Source organism: Aythya ferina, assembly GCF_964211825.1.
Source record: "Aythya ferina genome assembly, chromosome: 2".
Lineage (NCBI taxonomy): Eukaryota > Metazoa > Chordata > Aves > Anseriformes > Anatidae > Aythya > Aythya ferina.
In genome coordinates this window covers 136144908-136166019 of record NC_140297.1, presented here as the reverse complement: position 1 = coordinate 136166019, position 21112 = coordinate 136144908, and the positions used below count along the sequence as shown (strand labels likewise).

At 40.3% G+C, this 21112-nt stretch overlaps 1 long non-coding RNA gene across 1 annotated transcript; it reads right to left on the bottom strand.

Annotated features, from left to right (window-relative positions):
- Positions 1–5917: 5917 nt before the first annotated feature.
- On the bottom strand, positions 5918–19928 carry LOC311430952. The gene is made up of 3 exons (XR_014689141.1): positions 19655–19928; positions 17539–17746; positions 5918–6932 (listed from the first exon to the last, which is right to left on the bottom strand). It is a non-coding gene; the product is annotated as an uncharacterized lncRNA (long non-coding RNA).
- Between the last annotated feature and the right edge of the window lie 1184 nt (positions 19929–21112).

The window sequence follows — 21112 nt, the reverse complement described above, 5'->3', positions numbered from 1 at the left end:
AAGTTTGAAAAAAAAATCTTGTTCTCTATTTTTTCATATAATATTATGTTTTCAACTTTAAATATGATAGTTTCTTTTAGAAAACAAACTGAGATCACTAACTATAAAAAAATGTTCAGTGTTGTTCAGTGCAGCAAAGTGGGAATGAGAAATTAACATGGGGATAGTTGACAAATTCTGTTATTGAGCTGTTTGCAATAGGGAAAACATATCGGGTTTCCTTTCACATAGGGTTAACACTGGATGAATGAATCCCCAGGACAAACTGTAGCTGATTGCACTTTATTGCAACATGTTTTAACTTTTGTCATCTGTTGATTTTTCCATTGACCAAGTGCAGTAATTTGGGCAAGTTTTTTCAGCTGTTTCACCTCCTTCACCAGAACACAAGTTTGTTAAAGTACCGAAAATAGTGGCTTTTCTCTGTGACAGTAAAAACCACATCTATTAACCTACAGGAACTAAATCACTCTTTCAAAAAAATGTGGTCAGATTTCAGTAACATGAAGAACCCCTGCCAAGGAAAATTCAATAGAAACATAATGAAAATATCTGATGCTAACAAATATGGACATTCTCACAGCACTACTTTATCTGTTCAGAGAGGCAATGTAAGGCAACTGTTTGCCCTGGCTCTATCATTGATCTGATGAATGCCCTTGAACTAAGTACCTTGACCTCTCTCCACCTCTGTTTCCCCTTTCAATCTGGCTTGTTAAAATTATGGGAATTTTGTCTTTTGTGTTTGTATAGGATATTTTGCACAGTCAAGTTCTGCTCACAGTCAGAGCTACCTGGTGAGACCAATATATGCATAATGGTTTCCACACCTGCTCCATGGAGATATCAAAAGTTTACCTCCCCCTGTTAAGAGATGCAGTCTGTGTGATGCAGGTGAACATTATGAATGCCTGTTGCCATTATTAAGATATTAATCTTTCTTTTGGGTGGGAAACCATGCAGAAGTGTATCAAGCCTGTGGGAGGTGCTCTGGGGTCTACAGGCATTAAGGCTTGTTGGAACAGTCTGTGTTATGAATTTGGTCCCAGTTTGAGTCTAACTTTGCCTTCTAATTCACCAGTCATGCATAGAGTTGGTCTAAAGCCAGGCTCTTGCATCTTGAAGTTCAAGGTTTGCAACCCTCTGGGGAAGTGAGAGGAGATGTAGTTCGCTGCCCTGCTCCGATTTGTTTTAATGGGATATCGAGTCATAGCTAGTCAGGCTGCTCATGAGGTTTCTTGTAATGCCCTGTTGGCTACTTTAGTCTGTTCCTCGAGAGCAGCCTAAGAAAGAGGAATGGGTATCTGCCACCTCTCAGGAGTCAAGGCAAGGAAGAGTACGCTGGCAGTAGGCTTTGGTCTTCAGTGAGATGTGGGGCTGTTCAGTGCCACCCCGCAGGTGAGAACAGCACAGGCTGTGCAGGACATTTCTGCCACTCCATCTTACTTCAGCACCCTGGAAGAATGGAGCAATGCCAGAGGGGCTCACTGTATCCAAGTCTATCTGAACAAAGAGGCAATCACTGCCTTTCACCTTTACTACATCTTGCCTGCATGAGTCATCTTCCATTTAAGATATTAAAATCCAATTAAACTTAACTGATAGCAGCAGCTTTGGTGAAGGGTTGGTGACTGCTAGACATGACACCTCTCAGAGGAGACCAGTAGAGTATCAGAACTATTCACATATGGAGACTCTGGGCTTGGTTTAGGAGTGGTCATTTTGGGAGGTTCCTACCCTGCTGAGACCCACGTAGGCAATTTTTTCACAGCAGCAGAGTGTCAAACATTACAGACTGGAGAACAGCAGTGAAGCATATGCAGAAGGCATAAGTTGCTCCTGCTGTGGCCGTAGACTAGCAGAGTATGACTCAAGTCTTGCCAGTCTCACAGACTCAAATTAAAGACTGGCTCCTTGAGCCCTCTGCCAATCCTATTTCCTGACACAGCACATGGAAAAAAATACCTTCATGTTCTGTGGCTTGTTCATGATCTCAGCCTTTCTCCCATCTGAAATGGGTTTCTTGAATTCCTTTCTACAGCATATTACACTAGAATGGAATTTGTCAAATTTACTTATTTATTTATTTATTTTTAATCAGATATACTATAAAGTAGATTTATACTCGCTTTTGAATTATGACTTTTTCAAACCTAAGTATATAAGAAATTACAACACTGTTTATTAAAAGGAAAAAAAAGGGGGGGGATTGATTTCAATGCTACTTAAATACTCTGAGTTCATCTGAAACAGAAATAACAGAAATTTATAGGCAGAAAGCTTGGGTATCATTCTTTCAGTCCTGTAGCCCAGGCCACAGGCACAAGGTGACAGAAAAGTTACTAATGGGCTGTACAGTGAGGCAAGTCCTCTGCAGTGTTTTCAAGTGCCTGCTAGCACATATAAAAATTAGTTAGGCCAAATGAGATGGGTTAGATTTACTGGATGTTGGGAGAGTCAGGGAACCCCTTGGGACTGCTCTCTGTGAGATACCCAGGGCTGAAAAGCCATTTGCACTTGTGCAGTTGCCCTGGAGTGGTAGCATACATGATAACTCAGTTTGCCAACTTGTTAATAGGCGATGCTTTGAGTTGCCCTCGATTCTTGCTTTCCCTTCAGTTTTGGTTACACTGATGTCTATGGGAAGTGTCACAGCTGACATTTGCAATTGCTGAGTGAACAAGCTGGGCAGAAATGGTAGCAAAATGGGAGCAATGGGAGAACTATTAATCCTGACCCAACCTTGCAAGAGCTTCCTTTGAGCTACTCAGGTGTACATGTACAGACATTACATTATCTCATGGCTTTCCTAGACAACATGGTCTGTTATCACTTACCCAGTTATTATTCTGAGGGCTGACTACCACTACCATTTATGAAATAAAACATAATTTATGGATGGGTAACCAGCACCTTCCAGGAAGCCGGTGTTGACTAACCTTCCAAAAGATGGAGACTGTGCCGTGGTACTTTGATAATTCACACTGTTAAATTTTATTTCATTTGTATTATTTCTAACATCTAACTTGGTGTCAGCTCATTTTCTGTTAGATTAAGGGGGACTTTAAGGTCCTTTGGGATTCACCATCCAACCATCTCTCTATTGCAGCCAAGTCATTTCTCAGTCTATGTTTTAATAAGTTAAAGAATCTGAATGAGTCGTCTTTATTTGTAAAGCATTTTCTCTAGCCTTCACATAACGTTTATGATTTCTTTTTTTGTTTGTTTGTTTTGTTTTCAAACTCAAAATTTCCAAGTTAAAACTGAACCTGAACACATTGCCCCACCATTAATCTCTCCAGTGTGCTATCACCACTTTGGCCCACCCAGTTACAAAGCTGAAACTAGCTTCATCATCACAATGCATTTGAAGCTCATGTTGATTTTTTTGCCTTTTCCTTCCTTTGAATGTTATTCTGAACCTCTGGTTTCCAAGGTATCTCTCATATTGCAGATGTAACCTTCCTGCTCATTAAATGTATACATTTGTGATAGGCTATAAAGCAGTGGATTCGCATAAGTGAGCAGTCCAGATCAATCTTGTTGGGACTTACTGTCATCATCATATGAACTACATAAGAAACGACTGCTTTGAAGCATCAGAATAGAGAAAAAACTTTATTGCATGTGTCTACATGTGATTGAAACACTAAAACACAAACACTTGTAAATATACCAGTACCACATCCTCTGCTGGCATTGTCTGGCTTTCCATGGAGTTGTAGATGTGGCCCCTAAGTTTGTGGAACACTGCAAAGACTAAATAAATAAAAATTTAAAGGAGTTTCTGCCTAAAAGTGTACTCTCTTTTGTATGACTTTTATTGCATAGTTTATGCAAAAAAGGTAAGATTTTGTTGATTTTCATGGTATACATTTTTTTCCCTCTTATTCCCCTCCCCAATTTGATTAAATTTACTGAAGTGACACGCGAGCATTTCCCCATTGTGACAGCCACAGTTGAGACATGCAAATCCAAGGAGTTGTTGCAGAGAAGGAGAAATGGAACATTACTTAAAAAATAAAAATAAAAATCCCAGACATCCCAGAAAGTAGTCAAATATTTATGCAAAATGAGTGTAGCTTTATACACTGGCACTGAACAACACAATGCTCTGTCTCACACAATACTGTCATTCATGTGCGTACATACTGCCACAGGCAAAAGTCCCACACAATGTATTTTTATACAAATGCTAGCATATTTCATTACAAGTTGTTTTTTTAATTCCCTTATGTAGGGAATTCTCTTGATAGAGACATGCTGTCTCCCCAGAGTTTCCTAAAAGGAAAAGTCACTATGTAAAATCTAGCAAAAATTATGGAGTAAAACATTATTTTCAGTTTACAAATTTCAGTTGTAAATAGCATTAGCAAAGAATATAGTTATAGCAATAACAAAGGAGATGGAAAGAATTTTTTTCTTCCCTTAAGAGAATTCAGGACACACTGCATTGTACTTTCTGTTCTCACAGCTATCATGTAAGCAATTAGAAATACAATGCAAAGTAATCAGAATTGCTGGTATTAAATTTATGATACATAGCATGTTAGGACGTTGAAATTTGTTAGTGTAAATAAGACCTGGAGCAAAGCTGTGCAACTGAAGCACAGAGCGGAATGACCTGACAGAATGTAACTCAAGAAGCAAATTTAACCTGTACTTCATAGGCTTTTACTAATTGAAGTGTGCATCATCCTGCATCAAAGGAATGTCTAAAGGCAAGTTTCCAAAGACTGAAGATTTGGAGGAGGCTAAGGAACAACAGATGAGATGATTCACTTCAGATATCTTGCATGTAGTTGTGTCATACAAACAACAGCTGAACACAGATGACACACAGGAGCTGACTCCTGGACTGCAGACTTTCTGTTAAACTGAAGCCCTGTACACACCTTTTGAGGGCAGTGGTAATACTTGCTCCTTGCTCCAGCACTTGGATCCTTCCCTTTGATCAGCTTCACCTATGGATGAGGAAGGAATCCAAAATGTCAGAAAATGATGTGGCTCTCACTGTTGTACTCTCCCACGCTGTACTGACCCTTCACTTAGCATAGGTAAGAAACTGGAAATATGGAAGCATCGCCTGTTTCTTTCCTGTACAATTAAACTAGTATTTTCCTGTGGGAAAGGAAAAAAAAAATAAATATATATATATATATATATATAATAAAATAAAATAAAATAAAATAAAATAAAATAAAATAAAATAAAATAAAATAAAATAAAATAAAATAAAATAAAATAAAATAAACAAAATGAATCCTCTATGGAGGCATCTAGTGAGGACCCAGCTGTTTGTTCTTCTTTGAGATAGCAGAGACAATGAAATGATAAAATCTGCACACAAGACAGAGTGTGCATCATGAATGAATAAAACATTTTTTTAATTCCTCTGTGGGGGCTTTTCTGTGAAATCCAGGTGTCCTTTCCATTGAAACTCTCAGAAGGGGAAAAAATTATCCTATTCATTATCCCAGGCACATCATTTGCATAGAACACTCTTCGCACACCGGCTCCTGTCAAAATATCAGTCAGTCTCCAACTTTGGCTCTCTGGCCACTGTGCACAACTTGTGACACCTTGACACGCGTCCCCTGTGCCCCCTGCGCTCCAGCATGCCGAGCATCCTGTAGCCACGCTCCCCCTTCCCTTCTGCAGATGGCTGAGATTTGTCTTCCTTCCTCTGCCTGACAGGGTAGCCATCTCATCCTGCTTAAAACCCAAAAGTCTGTATGAAAACTTCATTCTCTGAATGGTTTATAGGTGATTTTTATTTATTTATTTATTTTTGTCAGATGTATTTTATTTTATTTTATTTTATTTTATTTTATTTTATTTTATTTTATTTTATTTTATTTTATGTATTTATTTATTTAATTATTTTGACATTTTGTCCAGTGGTTTACAGGTAGTGGCTTTCTGGGGAGCCAGTTTGTTTTGTTAAAGCACATGGCTTCATGCAGATTTCAGTTTCATTATGAAGCACGGAGTAGGCGGTGTTTAAACAAGCCTGCTCTTGTAACTTCATTCCGTTTAAATGCACTCCTCTGCTTTAATATCCTCTTAAATCATTTATGTGTACACCACTATTGAACATACCATGCTTTACATTCCATGTGTAGCAGACTACACAAGACAATTACAACAATGCCAGCTAATTAAAGCTACAGGGGAAAACTCTGACCCTGCTCAAGTCAAAGGGAGCTTTGCCTCTTACTTCAATAGACTTAGCGCTTCACCCACAGGCCCTTTCTGTCCCCCTAAGTTTCCCGGGCTGTCTGTGCGAAGAGTCCTGGAGAATATCAGGTCTCAGAGAGCCAATTAGCCAGAGACAGCAGGACAACAAAGCTCCGATGCCCGGTGCCTTCAGGAAGCAGACCCAGGCTGGGCCAGGGCCATGGCTCCAGGCAGCAGTCTCCATAGGCCTAAGGGAAAGGCGGAGGAGTCTCCCTGCGTGGGCAAGGACACAGCCACGAGAAAGTAATTGAAGGCGAGGGGAAAGGGCCTGAAGCTGTGCTGTGAGGCAAGGATCAGCACTTGAAAGTCAAATGTTTCCCTAATTGCTGTTTAAAAGGCCTGCTCTTGACCAGCCCTGGTCAAGCCCAGCCTTCCCTGCTGGGTGGGCTCCCTCCAGTTGTGGCGAAGGGCAGCACGTGGTGGTGCAGCCACTGGCAAGGTCCAGATGTCCTGTGCATGCAGAGCACGCATGACCTTTTGCTTTTATTTCCTACTTTCCCAGGGGTCAATCAGCACGGGATGGAGGGTAGGTGGCTTCCTGGAGGAGTTACTCCCTATTAGTAGTCGCTCTGGATCCCAAAGGGTCCCTCGGCTTCTCCCATGATATTTGAACAGATGTGCACTTCCCACGTAGCAGGAAACGGGGTCCCAAGCAGGGCTGGAGCTGCGGGCTGACTCATCTCCATCTCTGCCTGCCAGGAAAGAGATGCAACGTGAGCTCTCTAATCATCAACACCACCGTCCCACGGTCTGTTAAGTTTTAAAACGTGACTTGAAGAGATAGGTGCTCATACATGTATGTTCAAAACATCCAAGGTGGCTGCTGCTCAGAGGACTGTGGCATTGTCTGAGCAACTCAGAGGCGACACTTGTCCCAAGTGTAAAATTAGTTTTTGAAGAATGCAAACCCATTCTTGATCTGAAATATTGAATGAAGACCAGGATTTTCCTTGACACATTCTGTTTCAATGGAAAACAGATCTTGGCATGATCTTGCCTTAATATGGGATATTGCATTACAGATCATGGAGACGCTGACAAAATGGAAGGATCATAAAATAATTGCAAGCTGTTGAAAGGTGCTTTCTGGGTGAAGGTATTCATGCTAACAGAATAGTGCACTGGGACTACTGTGCTTGGACCAGGGCAACAGTTAGCGTGAAAATGAACTTAGAGAAGAAAAATGACCCTTGAGTTTGGTATTGGATCAAGGCTCTTTGGAGGTTTTTGAAATTCTTAAGTTTTATGAAAACCTGAATCAGACATTGTTCACCTTCTAAACCACAATGTCATTGCCTGAAGGCTCCTGGGTGCCTGAATTTCCTTGCCATTTTCATATTCACTTCTCGCTGTGGGAATTGAACGTGCACAAACTGTGTTCATTTGGGGGTTCTTGCATTACAAAAGGTCAGGTCCTATTTTATAATTCTATGTATTCATCTTTACAAAGAGGAGTTTTGTTCAGTCTGGACACAGCAAGATAATGAAAGCTCTTTAAACTGGTTAAAGGCAGACACTGCTTCATTTATCCAGTCAATTTTGTTGTTTTTCGAAGAATAGTAAAGCACTGCCTTTGAAAAATCTTTGCTGAATTGCCTTGAGGAAACTTAGAGAAATCAAAATCAATGTACTCGTGAATACTTAAAAGAGCTGCCCATGCCATCATGGCACGTACTGTTTTTTGTCTTCCTACTGCAATTGTCGAAGCAGATGGCATAGAAAAGGAGCTCCACTGTATTGAACATCATTTGGGGTTTTTACTGAAATGCTTTAGCACCACAGGGATATGTTAGTCAGAAAGAAGTTCAGATTCAGAAAAATAAAGTTATCAAAATTCATGACCATGAGCTTATCTATCCCTGACAGTGTTATTGATGAAATGCCAGAGCATGTATGGAACACTGGATAAACCAGAAAGAAATAACTGTATACTAAGCCATATCTTGTGTGGAACTGTGTAAAGATCACCTTATGAGTATGGAGCAAATCACAAGATTACTTAAGCATACTTTGATTTAATTTCCTTTCTAGTAATTCAGTAATTAGTAAAAAAAAAAAAAAAAAAAAAAAAAAAAAAAAAAAAAATCACTTTTATTTTATTTATTTTATTTTATTTTATTTTATTTTATTTTATTTTATTTTTAATGGTGATCTATTTTGGAACACAGTAACCATCTATGAAGAATAAGAAATAGTTTTAATTCTAGACAAGCACAACTGGGACACCACCAGGAGACTATAATAGATGGTCAGAAGTTTCTTCCAGGTATTCCATCCATCACCTTCATTACTGGTTTACACAGGGAATAAGGTTTTATAAAAGGGATTTAAGGTGCAGGCTGATGAAGAGACTTTTAGCCTATAGGCAAGAATATGTCACTGTTTTTCCTTTCAAAGTCATTGCTTAGCTCTTGATATTCTTGGGCATCCAAGGTGTAAAGCTCAATGAACTTGTAGTCATCATCATTAGCAATGGGTTCAGCTGAGTGTAATTGCAGGCAGAAGCCATTAGACCAGACTCGGTGACCTTCCACAAAATATCAGGGCCATGCAATATATTCATGGAACTGTCTTTTATAATAACAAAATATGATGCACTATACTGCATGATTTCCTGCAAATTATGATTTCTGCCATGGAAGAAGTTCTACTTTTGGGTAGAACCAGGCATCAACAGACACTAGTTTCCACAAGTCCAGGGACTTGCTGGGAATGGGCTTGCTCAATTTCTTCAGAATTGCTGGACAACTGCAATCAACAAGACCAAAATGTCCAGGTGGAGGCTAGTGACAAGCAGTGTCCCCCAGAGGTCTCTCCTGGGACCAATACTGTTTAATATCTTTATCAATGACATAGACAATTGGGGTTGAGTGCACCCTCAGCAGATTTGTAGATGACACCGGGCTGAGTGGTGCAGTTGATAAAGCAGAAGTAAGAGATGCCGTTCAAAGGCACTTGGAAAAGCTTGAGAATTGGGCCCATGTGAGCCTAATGAAGTTCAACAAGTCAGAGTGCAGGGTGCTGCACCTGGGCTAGGGCAATCCCAGACGTGAATACAGACTGGGAGAAGAATTCATTGAGAGCAGCCCTGTGGAGAAGTACTTGGGGGTTCTGGTGGATGAAAAGCTTCATGTGAGTCAGCAGTGCATGCTTGCAGCCCAGAAGGCCAACTGTATCCTGGGCTGCATCAACAGAAAAGTGGCCAGTAGGTCGAGGGAGGTGATTGTCCCCCCTCTGCTCTACACCTGTGAAGCCCCACCTAGAGTGCTGTGTCCAGGTCTGGAGCCCCCACAACAAGAAGGATGTGGAGCTGTTAGAATGAGTCCAGAGGAGGGCTACAAGGATGCTCAGAGGGCTGGAGCACCTCTACTATGAAAAAAGGCTGATAGAGTTGGGGTTGTTCAGCCTGGAGAAAAGAAGGCTCTGGGGTGACCTTATTGTAGCTTTTCAATATTTAAAGGGGGCTTATAAAAAATATGGAGAGTGACTCTTTCTTCAGTCAAATAATGACAGAACAAGGAGAAATGGTTTTAAATTAAAAGAGGGGAGATTTAGATTAGAGGTTAGGAAGAAATTCTTCACTCAGAGGGTGGTGAGGCACTGGCACAGGTTGCCCAAAGAGGTTATGGATGCCCCATCCCTGGAGATGGTCAAGACTGGGTTGGATGAGGCCCTGGCCAACCTGATCTAGTAGGTGGCATCCCTGCCTATGGCAGTGGGGTTGGAACTGGGTGATGGTCCTTTCCAACCCAAATCATTCTATGATTCCACGGCCATTTGGAAGAAGACCTTTCAATGAAATGCTTGTGCTGGCAGAGTGACCTTCCTAAAGCCTCTCTTTCTGGGATATATTCATATTCAGGGGTTTATTCATTTAATTTTGGCCAGGGGACTGAAAAATGGAGTTGCTCTCCATGCTGTGAGCAGCATCCTTTCCATTGTCAGTAGTGTGGCTGGCAGTTCCAACCTGAAGTTCTTCTGTGATTATCTATCACATGGCAAACAACTGGAAGTGGGTACAAGGAGGTGTCACGGCTTAAACAGAAAGAGGACAGCTGCACAAACCATGCTAAAAAGGTACCCATTAAGTGCTGGCTATGCATCTGTGATTCCCCAAAGTAAGAGGATTCACTGTTCATATCCTGTGATTGCTGTGTCACCACTTTCCATATGTAATGCCGCTACTATCAGTTGTGTTCTACCCTTCTAAAAGTCACCTTCAAAATAGGAGTTAATATACCCTACTCCTTTTATTAAGCCAAAAAGGAATTTACTTGTTATATAAAATGCCATATTTCTCTCTTCCTTAAATGTTGTGAAGTATTGATCTTTTAAGTTTAAACATATTCATACTTCCTCCTTTGTTCCAAAGTGAGTAGGGAAATCACTGTTGTTTCAAGGCTGTAAAGCCTTAAAATATGTGACTATATTTTGTCCCTGTAAGACTACATTTATACCAACATGTGTTTTCCCAGCAAGGAACGAGAGCAGCATCTCATATTGCATAACCTGTGGTTGTTTTTTCTATTTAATGGCTGAAATATAACAGATAGAGACATGTCATTGGAAATGTAAAATAGACTTTCCTTACTCGTGCGTTTTACACTTTTCTGATGAACATCACCCAAACCCTAGTCTCATTGACTGCTGAAAGGGCTGATGTGTATCATTGGCTAAGGATGGTTGTGATGCCCAGACACCCAGCTCCCAACGACTTGTCCTTCCCACTCTTTCTAGGTATTATAATGAAGTGCTCTGGAGTAATCTAAATTATGTAAATACTCTCTCCTATCAACTATGCTTCTCATATATTCCCTTAGAGAAAGATTAAAACAGTGTAGGAAGTGTGCTTGATATTCGCTTTAAAATGCTATACACTTAAAATCTACTTTTTTCATGGCTTTTCTACTGGAATGAATTAGGCAAAGCAGAATTAACCTTGTCAGTCACCAAGTCAGCTTCCATAACACAGAGTGCTGTAACTAAGAATACAGAAATAAGAAGAGAGCCCCAATGCAGTCACCCTCCACTGATTCCTGCATAGAGTATGTAAAGTGCTTTGGGGTACTCTGAGAAGATAGACCCAATATAAATGTAAAGTAACAGTTAGCAAAGAAAAGCCTTTTTGCCTACAAGTCAAGGGCAAGGGAAAGTGTTCTCAGGCAAACAAAAGGCTTTATGCCTCAAAGCATGGATGCTGTACATAAGAGGCACTGAGCTGCTAACTGCAGCCCAAGCAGGAGTTTAGGGGAAGGAAGCAGTGTGCTTTAGGATGAGGGAGAGGAAAAGCAGGTGACTGTGAGAAAGGAGTGAATTGGAAGGGAGAGAGCACACACAGAGCGGTGCAATGTGTGAGTTCATGTGGTGGGAAAACAGCATGAACCCTAGTGAAGGGTTGCCAGATCTTCTTGTTCTGGCTAGTTTAGGGCAGACATTAAATGGGAACAAGGCAACCATGTGCTTCTGCAAATCTCATTGTGACCTTTCAGTTGATGTACAGCCCTAGGAAAGTCCTCTGGGCTAGAAAAGGAATCACAGAATGGTTTGGGTTGGAAGGGACCTTAAAGCCCACCCGGTTCCAGCCCCCTGCCATGGGCAGGGACACTTCCCACCAGACCAAGTTGCCCAAAGCCCCATCCAGCCTGGCCTTGAGCACCTCCAGAGATGATGAACTTCTTCCTAACATTTAATTGAAATCTACTTTTTTTTTTTTTCTTTTTTTTTTTCTTTTTTGGTTTAAAGCCATTCCTCCTTGTCCTATCCCTGTACCACCTGACAAAGAGTCCCTCCCCAGCTTTCCTGCAGCCCTCTTTAGGCACTGGAAGGCTGCTGTAAGGTCAGCCTGGAGCCTTTTCTTCTCCAGGCTGAACAACCCCAGCTCCTTCAGCCTGTCTTCCTAGGATAGGTGCTACAGCCCTCTGAGCATCCCTGTGGCCCTCCTCTGGACTCATTTTATCAGGCCCATGTCATTTTTGTGTTGGGGGCCTCAGTGCTGAACGCAGAATCATTTTAACGTTACATGTACCTTATCCCGCTCTCTCTTGCCATTCTTAAAGTCGTGACAATTTTCCCCCCCAAAAGCCCCAGTATCCTTCCAATGGACTGTTCCCATGCAGAGGGCAGGGAAAAACACTTGGGCAGCTTCTGCCAATGCTCCTGGAGCAGGGGCAGGAGGGAGAGAAGAGTGACTTCTCAGATTGAGGAAATCAGAAAAAAAAAGAGTAAGAAGGGGAAGCATCAAGTATGAACTGCTGAACAAAACTGTTAGACATGGGTATGTCACAGAGCACAAGGGACGCTGTGTTAGAGACACCTGAGCAACCTGGTCCATGCTGCTGTTGGAACTGTCTGCACAGATAGCAGCTGAGATCCCAAATCAGAAATGCCATGCAATCGTTGGCTTGGGCACACAGACATGATGTCAGGCTCACCACCATATCTGGCACTTGTTCAGGAGCTTCTGCAACACACCCTGTTGCACAGTGTGGACAGGACCATGGCCCACTGGCTACCAGTAGCTCTACCAGTGCACTTCAGGGATACATTGTCTTTAGAAAGACAACTCTGTTCCTCACCAGTCAGGCTGTTCCCAAAACAAATTGCTAAAAGTTATTCCTGCAGCATACCTAAGAGAGAACAGACAGATTCTCTGAAACAACAACTGAGGCTTCTGCAACTTTTAATAGCAACAATCTCCAAAATTGTAGAGTGTTTAATATTATCAAACCTTCTTTTCCATCCATCCCAGACAGTGTTTCCTGTTGATTGTCTTCCTGCTTTGTAACTCTAAAAATATTTTGCCCCTTAAGTTCTGCAAAATTCATTGACTCTCATCACCTAGTATAGAAGTCTGTTGTGACAAGATGCCCCCCAAATTGGAGATCAAGTGGGATGCTATATCCATTAAGTTATCATTAGTAACTAACAATTTCAGTTTTGAGGTGGTGTTTCCTTGCCACATCTGGTTAATGGAAGAAGGAACTCCAGAGCACAGTGAATGGGAGCTATGGGGGCAATATCCTTTTTTTTTTAGGAGCTTTACCTTGCGAGCACTTTGGTGCAACTTAAACAAACATCTAATTGTTAGTGCACATAGCTGACTGGCATAAACAAGTCTCTTCAGTCAGACAGAGTTCAACAAGGCTCCAGGTATAATTGCTTCCAAAGAAAGATGACCATAAGACCTGTCCTGTAAAATTTACAAATTAAGTAGATACACCTTCTGTATCAGAAACAAGTTTCTCCCCACTAAGACTGGAGCACATGATGAATCCTAATGTTTCTGGCAAGCTCGTTTTAATTCTGTCTTTATAATAATGACTAGAGCAATGAAAAACTCCTTTGTGTGGCAGGAAAGGAGACAAACTTAAGCAAAGTAAAAGCTTTGAGAAGAACATGTCATTTCAAAAGGGCTTGCCTTCCTGAGCTTTAACAGAATAGCCTCATTTTCATGATATAATGTTGCCAAATAAGAAGAAAAACATATCTCAAAATACTCTTTGTTCTGTGAATGCCTGTTTGTACAACAGCAGCAGCATTGTTATTCTGTGTCATCCCTTGTTGACAAGCCTGTTTGAGTTCCAATAATGGAAAACTATCATGTTGATTTGCTTCAGATTAACCTCATCTTCTTGTCATACTACAGGTATTTTCTATTACAAGTAACAAATATATGGTGATAGGTAAATGATTTTGATAAAGTCTGACAAACATTTTAAAACAACTGCATAGCTGCTTATTTTACTTTAGAAAAAAACAATAGCATCAGAAAGATTGCATCTGTCAGATGTCTTTGGTAATTTTATCATTAGGTGTTGTCATGACTTTCTACATCTGCCTATAAGAAACAAATGCTTATTTCTGTGTTATAAGTATTATTTTGAATAACTTAGAATTCTCTCTAAACCAATCCACAAAAAGAGCTGAAAATAGTTAAATTACCAGCAAAACTAATGTTAAGGACTGTAAATTATTGCTCCAACCAGTTCTGATCCATTAGATTCAGACTATAATGGATTTGTATCCCAGGCACAGAGCTGCTGATTGCTCCATTTATATTTTTCCCTTTAAATGTAGGATTTGGGAAAAGTGAATTATCCTGATCTTATAATGACAATATTAGTGTCATGATGCAGAAAGTATCAAAGCATAGAGGGATATACAGTTACTCTGTACAGAGAATGGTGTTTATTTTATTGTTAGAAATTACCAGATGTGAATCAAAGTCAGCATGATTTCTGGGCATAACAAAACTTACCACTTCAGTCTCTTCCAACACACCAGTAACTTTTGCAATTGAAACTGTAGAATTCTATTTCAGAATGTAAGCTACAGAGCTTACTTAAAATATATAGATGTTAAAGCCAGTGTTTAATTACACATAGGCACTGTGGTCTGCACAGTAACTGCCTGTTTATCATAGAATAAAGAATGGCTCGGGTTGGAAGGGACCTCAAAGATCACCCACTTCCACCCCCCTGCCATGGGTACCTCCTACCAGACCAGGTTGCCCAAAACCCCATCCAGCCTGGCGTCAAGCACCTCCAGAGATGGGGCATCCCTAGCTTCTCTGGGCAACCTATTCCAGTGCTTCACCACCCTCTGAGTGAAGAATTTCTTCCTAATCTCTAATCTAAATCTCCCCTCTTTTAGTTTAAAAACATTCCCCCTTGTCCTGTCATTATCTGATTAAGCAGAATCACCTTCCACCTTTTTTATAAGTTCCCTTTAAGTACTGAAAGGCTTGGCAACTACATTAGCCAATTCCTTCAGGACCCTGGGATTCATGTCATTAGGTCCCATAGGCTTGTACCTGTTTAGATTCATCAGGCGGTCTCACACCTGCTCTTACAGTGGGTGGGACTTTGCTCCCCCAGACTCCATCTATGGGTTCAGGGAAATTAAAAACTTGAGAAACCTGACTGTCAGTGAAGCCTGAGGCAAAGAAGTCATTACATACCTCAGCCTTCTGCATGTATGTCTGTCTGTCATTACCAGTTCAAAAGTCATACAGAGCCGTAGTCGGCAGGATTCGAACCTGCGCGGGGACACCCCAATGGATTTCTAGTCCATCGCCTTAACCACTCGGCCACGACTACGCACTGTTTGGCCATAACTACACAAATAGAATACAAAAACACCCGTGGCAAATATACAAAAATACTTGTGTTAAATGCTGCCGACACAGGGCTGTAACTTCAGGTTATTTTCAGCACTTTTTTTTTTTTTTTTTTCTTCTGTCTAAAAAAAATATCTTTTAAACTCCTTTTCTTTATCAAAGGATGCAGAATACTTGACTGGTAACAACCTCTTGTGCTTTCACCCCTTTGAACTGCAGTGTGTTGCAAAATATTGCACTATGTTTGTCTTTACTGGAGTCAGATCACTGAGGAGAACCAAAACAGGGCTATGTGGGAGAGGAGAGGAGAGGTCACTTGAACCTCAGCAGAAGGGAAATTTACTTGGTTTCTATATTCTCCATAAGTATATTCATCTAGAAGTCCCAAATGACCATGATTGTTCAGTTTATTTTTGTAAGATTCTTGTCAGAGACCCATTACATCCCTCAGTAGCTAAGAATCAGACTCCTCTTATTGTTACTGCTGTGTCTGCAAGCTTAAGGCACTGGACCAAGCTCACACCTTCACCTCATGAGTGTTCTGTCATACATCCACACTCCCATTCTGCCTCGCAGTGTGTTTGTCTCACCTGTGGGTAGCACTTGGAACCAAAGGAGGGTTTCCATTGTCACTTCCCAGGAATATTTAGTGCATTTTTAGTGGCATTATCTGACATTCCAGGCATAAACATAAGGTCAGATCTGTTCCTAGGGCCCTGTTGGCATCTATAACTACCCAAGTTGTACTCTAACCACATGTGACACCCACTGAGTGAATTCATTGTAGCAATCACTTTTAACATATCTCAAGCATTTCATCATGATATTTTGCTGCTTGCAATGCCAGAGAGAGAACAACAGTATGAAATAAAATCCACAGAACTTCTCCTCTTATGAAATAGACATGGAAGAGCAGAAAACAGACTGAATTTCTCCAGGGTAATTTTATGTAAAAGAAAGACCAGCAACATCCTTTAAGGCCTGAAATGTCAAGCTTGTAAAAATAGTATTCTTGGGAGTTGTATTTGATCATTTGTTAAATACTGTGATATAAAATGTAGAAATCCATGTGTAATGCTTCAAATCCCTAATCTGGTTTAAAAGGTCAGTTGAAGCCTAAAAGGACTTGACATTTTCCCTTTAAAAATCTGACTTTTTGACTCAGAGCTAACAACATTTGAGCCTGAATGACCTGAAGGATAAATACAAAAGCTGATTTCAATTGAACTATTTAGAAAGCAGGGGATCTTCTAATTTGTAAGATAGCATTCAGGGAGGTTTTTCCATTAAGAACTCAATCGACTGAAAAATGATTTCCTTGGGTATTCCACAATCTTTCAATGCTTGTGTAAATTTTACACAGGAGGGGGCAGTGAGTGAGGCTGAAGATGTATAACAATGCCAGAAGAGCGGAAAGCCCTTTTTGAAACAGAGGTAACTGGTATTTGCCTTCATATGTAACCTTTTTACCTCTTTCACTGTCTTGGAAGACCGTGTCTGCTTCAAAATCTTGTGTTCAATGCAATTGAGGCTTGCTGGCCAGTACTAATATCTTTCCAGTCATGGTGGTAGCCCCTTCTAGCAGCACCCTTTTCCATACCTCAGATATCACTTGGCTTGGATATTTGATATCACAGCCTGGATATTTGGTGGCTGCTCTCCTGAAGGTGTGTACTAACTGTTGGCCAAGCTATATGAGTGTGCTGTATGGGTAGGCTTCTTTGCAGAGCCTCAGGAACTCTGCCCACACAGCTGCTGAACCTCCTCCTGGTTGCGTCTCACCATCCCATCCAAAGCAATGATGGTGAAACTGGGGACACCTCATGGTGGGTGAGCCTTGCCCCTCAGGCCTCTCATGGTCATTGAAGTTGGCTCTACTACGCATATTTATGGAAGAGGCCCAGGAGCTTGTGCCCAAGGTGTCCCTGGGGCAGGGGTGGAAGATAGACTCATCATTCCTCCAGCCCTTAGTCCTCCTGTATGTGGATCCACCACCAGCTCCAGCCATTGGGTAAGCAGTGGGGCTGGGAACCACCACCAGGAGGCCTGGAGCCTCCATCATGACATCGCAACATCTCACAAAGCCCTACAGAAGGTCCCCTTCAGTTTGGTGTCAGTGCTGGCCCCTGCTCCCCTACCAATCACCACATGGGCCCCGTGATGTGGTGAGCAAGACTTACCCACACTCATAGACCGAGTGTTTGCATCCCCACTGGCTGGAACAGAAATGCCGTCATTTTAACAGAGCATTGCCCTGCTATCGATGTCTCCCGGCTTCCCCCGGTGTTTACTTTTGATAAATGCCTCAGCTTCGGCTCACATCCACCCAGCAGCTGGGGACTATTATACCGTGACAACCTTCTATTCCATTGTCACAGTGTCAGATGCCTGAAAAGGATAATAGGTAGATATTTCTGCTCTTTGGATGTTAAGAAATAAATGGCATTCCCATTCCTTATTTAGTTACTTCTTAATTTTAATGAATAGCTGTAGTGATAATTACCAGATTCCTATATTGATAAAAACTGGCACATTCTGCATGTTAATAATAGCACAAATTTGATATTTATGAACTGCTGTTCTTTTGCAAATATAGACATTTGGTAATCATCATTATGATGATAAAATTCATTAAAATTTGAGAAACAACCTATTATCCCTTCTGCCCATTATCTTTTAATTAAGTAACACAGAGAGATTTTAGAAGACTTTCCTAGTCATAATGCAGAGTATTGTTTCTGTAATGGAGTCTCTATATATCAAAATACTTCCATTTCAGTTTTGATAGACAATATAAAAGACTGATGGAAGATTGACAGTAGATTAATTCCAAAATACACTTCAGCCTTCAAAAAAAAAAAAAAAAAAGCCAAACTTGATTCAGCAAGCACTTGCATCTTGTTTAGGTGTAGACTGGAGTTTGGAGATAGAGTGGAAGCTGTATTAAGTTAGACACTATATTAGGATTTGATAGTCTGCAACAGGAGAAAACTTTCATGACAAGTTATTCTTCAGAAATTTCTAGCAGTATGAATGCTGGAAAACTTGTGAGGTCTGTTCCTCACATGAAAAGTTCAGTTGTATCTAAAATGATAAGTTAGACCCTCTTTGAATTTGTATTTGGCTAAGAATCAAAAATGCATGGGGAGGGGTTAGATTCAGGCACATTCAAACAGTTCAGCCATTTGAAGAGGTTCAATCAGAGTTTTCAGTACTTGTTTAATCCTGGTTTGCATTATAATTTTAAATTTTAAGATGTGTTTTGAGTGCAATAAAGACATAAGCAGTATTAAAGTTAGTTTTACTTTAGATCTCTTAGATATTCATCTTCAGATAGAAGTTTCCTTAAGTAATATGAGTGTTTTGCTGTTATGACCATAATCTTTAGGACTCTATCCACTTTAAGCACATATTATTTGATTATATACTAAATTTAAATCTGATCTTGTCTACTTACACCTGATGTAGTTTCATTTTCATTGCATTTATTTACCTGATTTAACCAAACTTTTATGTTAATTTCCATTGGTGCTACCTTTATACTCAGTTCAACTCTCAAAAGTACTGCTGAGAACGTCTTTTATCTTTATGTATTTTCTTCCTTATTCCTGATCATTTTGACACTGGAGAATACTCATGTGGTAACATGTACAGCACCAGCAAATGTTTCAGGGGTAGATGCAGTCCATTCATATCCTTTCTTTGCCTTTCAGTCTTAACTAGGGCCTGATATACTAACAAATCTGTGCAGATTCTCATGCGCACTGTGATATATCATCACTGTGTTCAACCAAGAGTGAAAGAAGCAATTTTGTGAGGTCGCAGGATGGTCAATGCTCTTCTATTTGAGTTTTTCTTGGGTTCATCCAGACAATTTTCATTTCAAAAGGTTGTTCCCCTTCTTTACATACTTAATTCCTTCCTCTACAAATCTGACATAACTCATTTGAGAAAAGCTGCCTAGGAGTTGTCTTCTTCCAGACACAGTCCAGTGTCAGACACAGCATGGGCTGTGATGATCACAGGGAAATTCATGAAAATAAAGCCTCTTGAAACAAGGAACAAAATATTTCCTCTTACTTACTCCCTCCTTGCTTCTATCTTTATTTTGGAATTACTGCAACTAGCTGAGGAAGTAAAATCTCCATGGAAAACTACCATCACCACCACAAACTTTTAAACATGTTTTAATTAGAGGGAAAAAAAAAAAAAAAAAAAAAAAAGAGAGAGAGAGAGAGAGAGATAATTTGTCCCAAATGCAAGTTTTTAGAGTTCAATATGATACCACACTCCTACCTGAAATTGTAGCTTGCCTTCCTCCCATTCCCACCATTGTGTGAGGGTTAATTCTCTGGCAAACTGAAGTCCCCAGTGGTGCATGAGAGACACTTCCATTCTTGAAGAATAATGGTACTTCATAGAAAATACTGGCCCACTAACCCACATAGCAGAATGAAGCATCTGGACCACAATATCCATGATGTACTACAATTGTGCTACAGCGCTGAGCCAAAAAAAATAAAAAGGTTTGATTCCCAAACCTAAACCTCTCCCACTCTGGAACATTTGCTTTGTGAACAAACAATTCAAAGCACAATTAGAGTTTTCTCAGGCTTTCTCTCAAAATCAGGTAGAATCACAGATTTTAGATGAAGTCTGTGATAATCTGCAAATCAATAAAAACTTGTTTGGGAGCAGAGAAGAGGTAAAAAAAAAATGCTCTCCTTTTTAAATTTCCCAGTCTGTATTGAAATAATGCCTAGAATAATGCTAAATTTCTTTGCAAAAAACTTACAGAGCTCTTGGCAAATATACCATTTTGTTGCTTTGAAATGACAGATAAAACAAGCTATTTTAACACAGACAGTGTGCCAATCCTCTGCTCAAGTACTGTCTTTTGGTAATAATAATAAAAAAGTGATGGAAATATGATTTATATCTCCTGAAATTTCCAAAGGACTGCCAAATGTTGTCTTAAAGCACCCTGCTCTTAGGCTGCCACAACAGTGAAAACGTTCCCAGCATCTTTCCTATGCAGCCAGCAGGAATAATGTAATACTCTTCCTCCAGATGCATTACATTGTTAAGCACTTAATCTCAAGGACCTTTTTGAAGTTCAGATAGTCCTACTTTATTCATCATCTAGTGTTTAGTTTAAAGTAACAAATGATTGAGCTGAAAGTCTTTCAGGAACAAAATTCCTTTTTTCCCCATACATAAACAGAGTTGCAGCCTTTGCATTTTTCGCCATCTGGCCCACAGTGTGAAATGACATTAGTAGCATGTCAGGTTTATTCCCTTTTCAAAAAAAAAAAAAAAAAAAAAGAAAGAAAAAGAAAGAAAAAGAAAGAAAAAACATAATCCTAATCTATAGTATGAAGAGTATTAAAATGAAACATCTGCCTCACTGAAATGAGTGGATGAACTCTGAAGTCTACAAGCTGCTGGAGTTTGTCAAGTACGTGTTTACATTGCTGACTATAGTAAATTTGCAGGATGATGACAAGAAGTCTACAAACTGAAATATCTTATTCAAATGTTTTTAAACATCTGTTTCAAACAGAAAAGACCAGAACAATGAAGTGGTGTTGTGATCACAGGCAGAGTGAGGACACGATAATATTATAGCCTCGGTTACATAATAAAAGACAGTGGCAACAGGGATTTAGAGCCGCAGTTACGGGCTTGTTTTCTGAAGTCAATAGATGACAGTACTGAGTGGTTTGTGTTTGCCTTAAGTGAGGACGAGTAAGG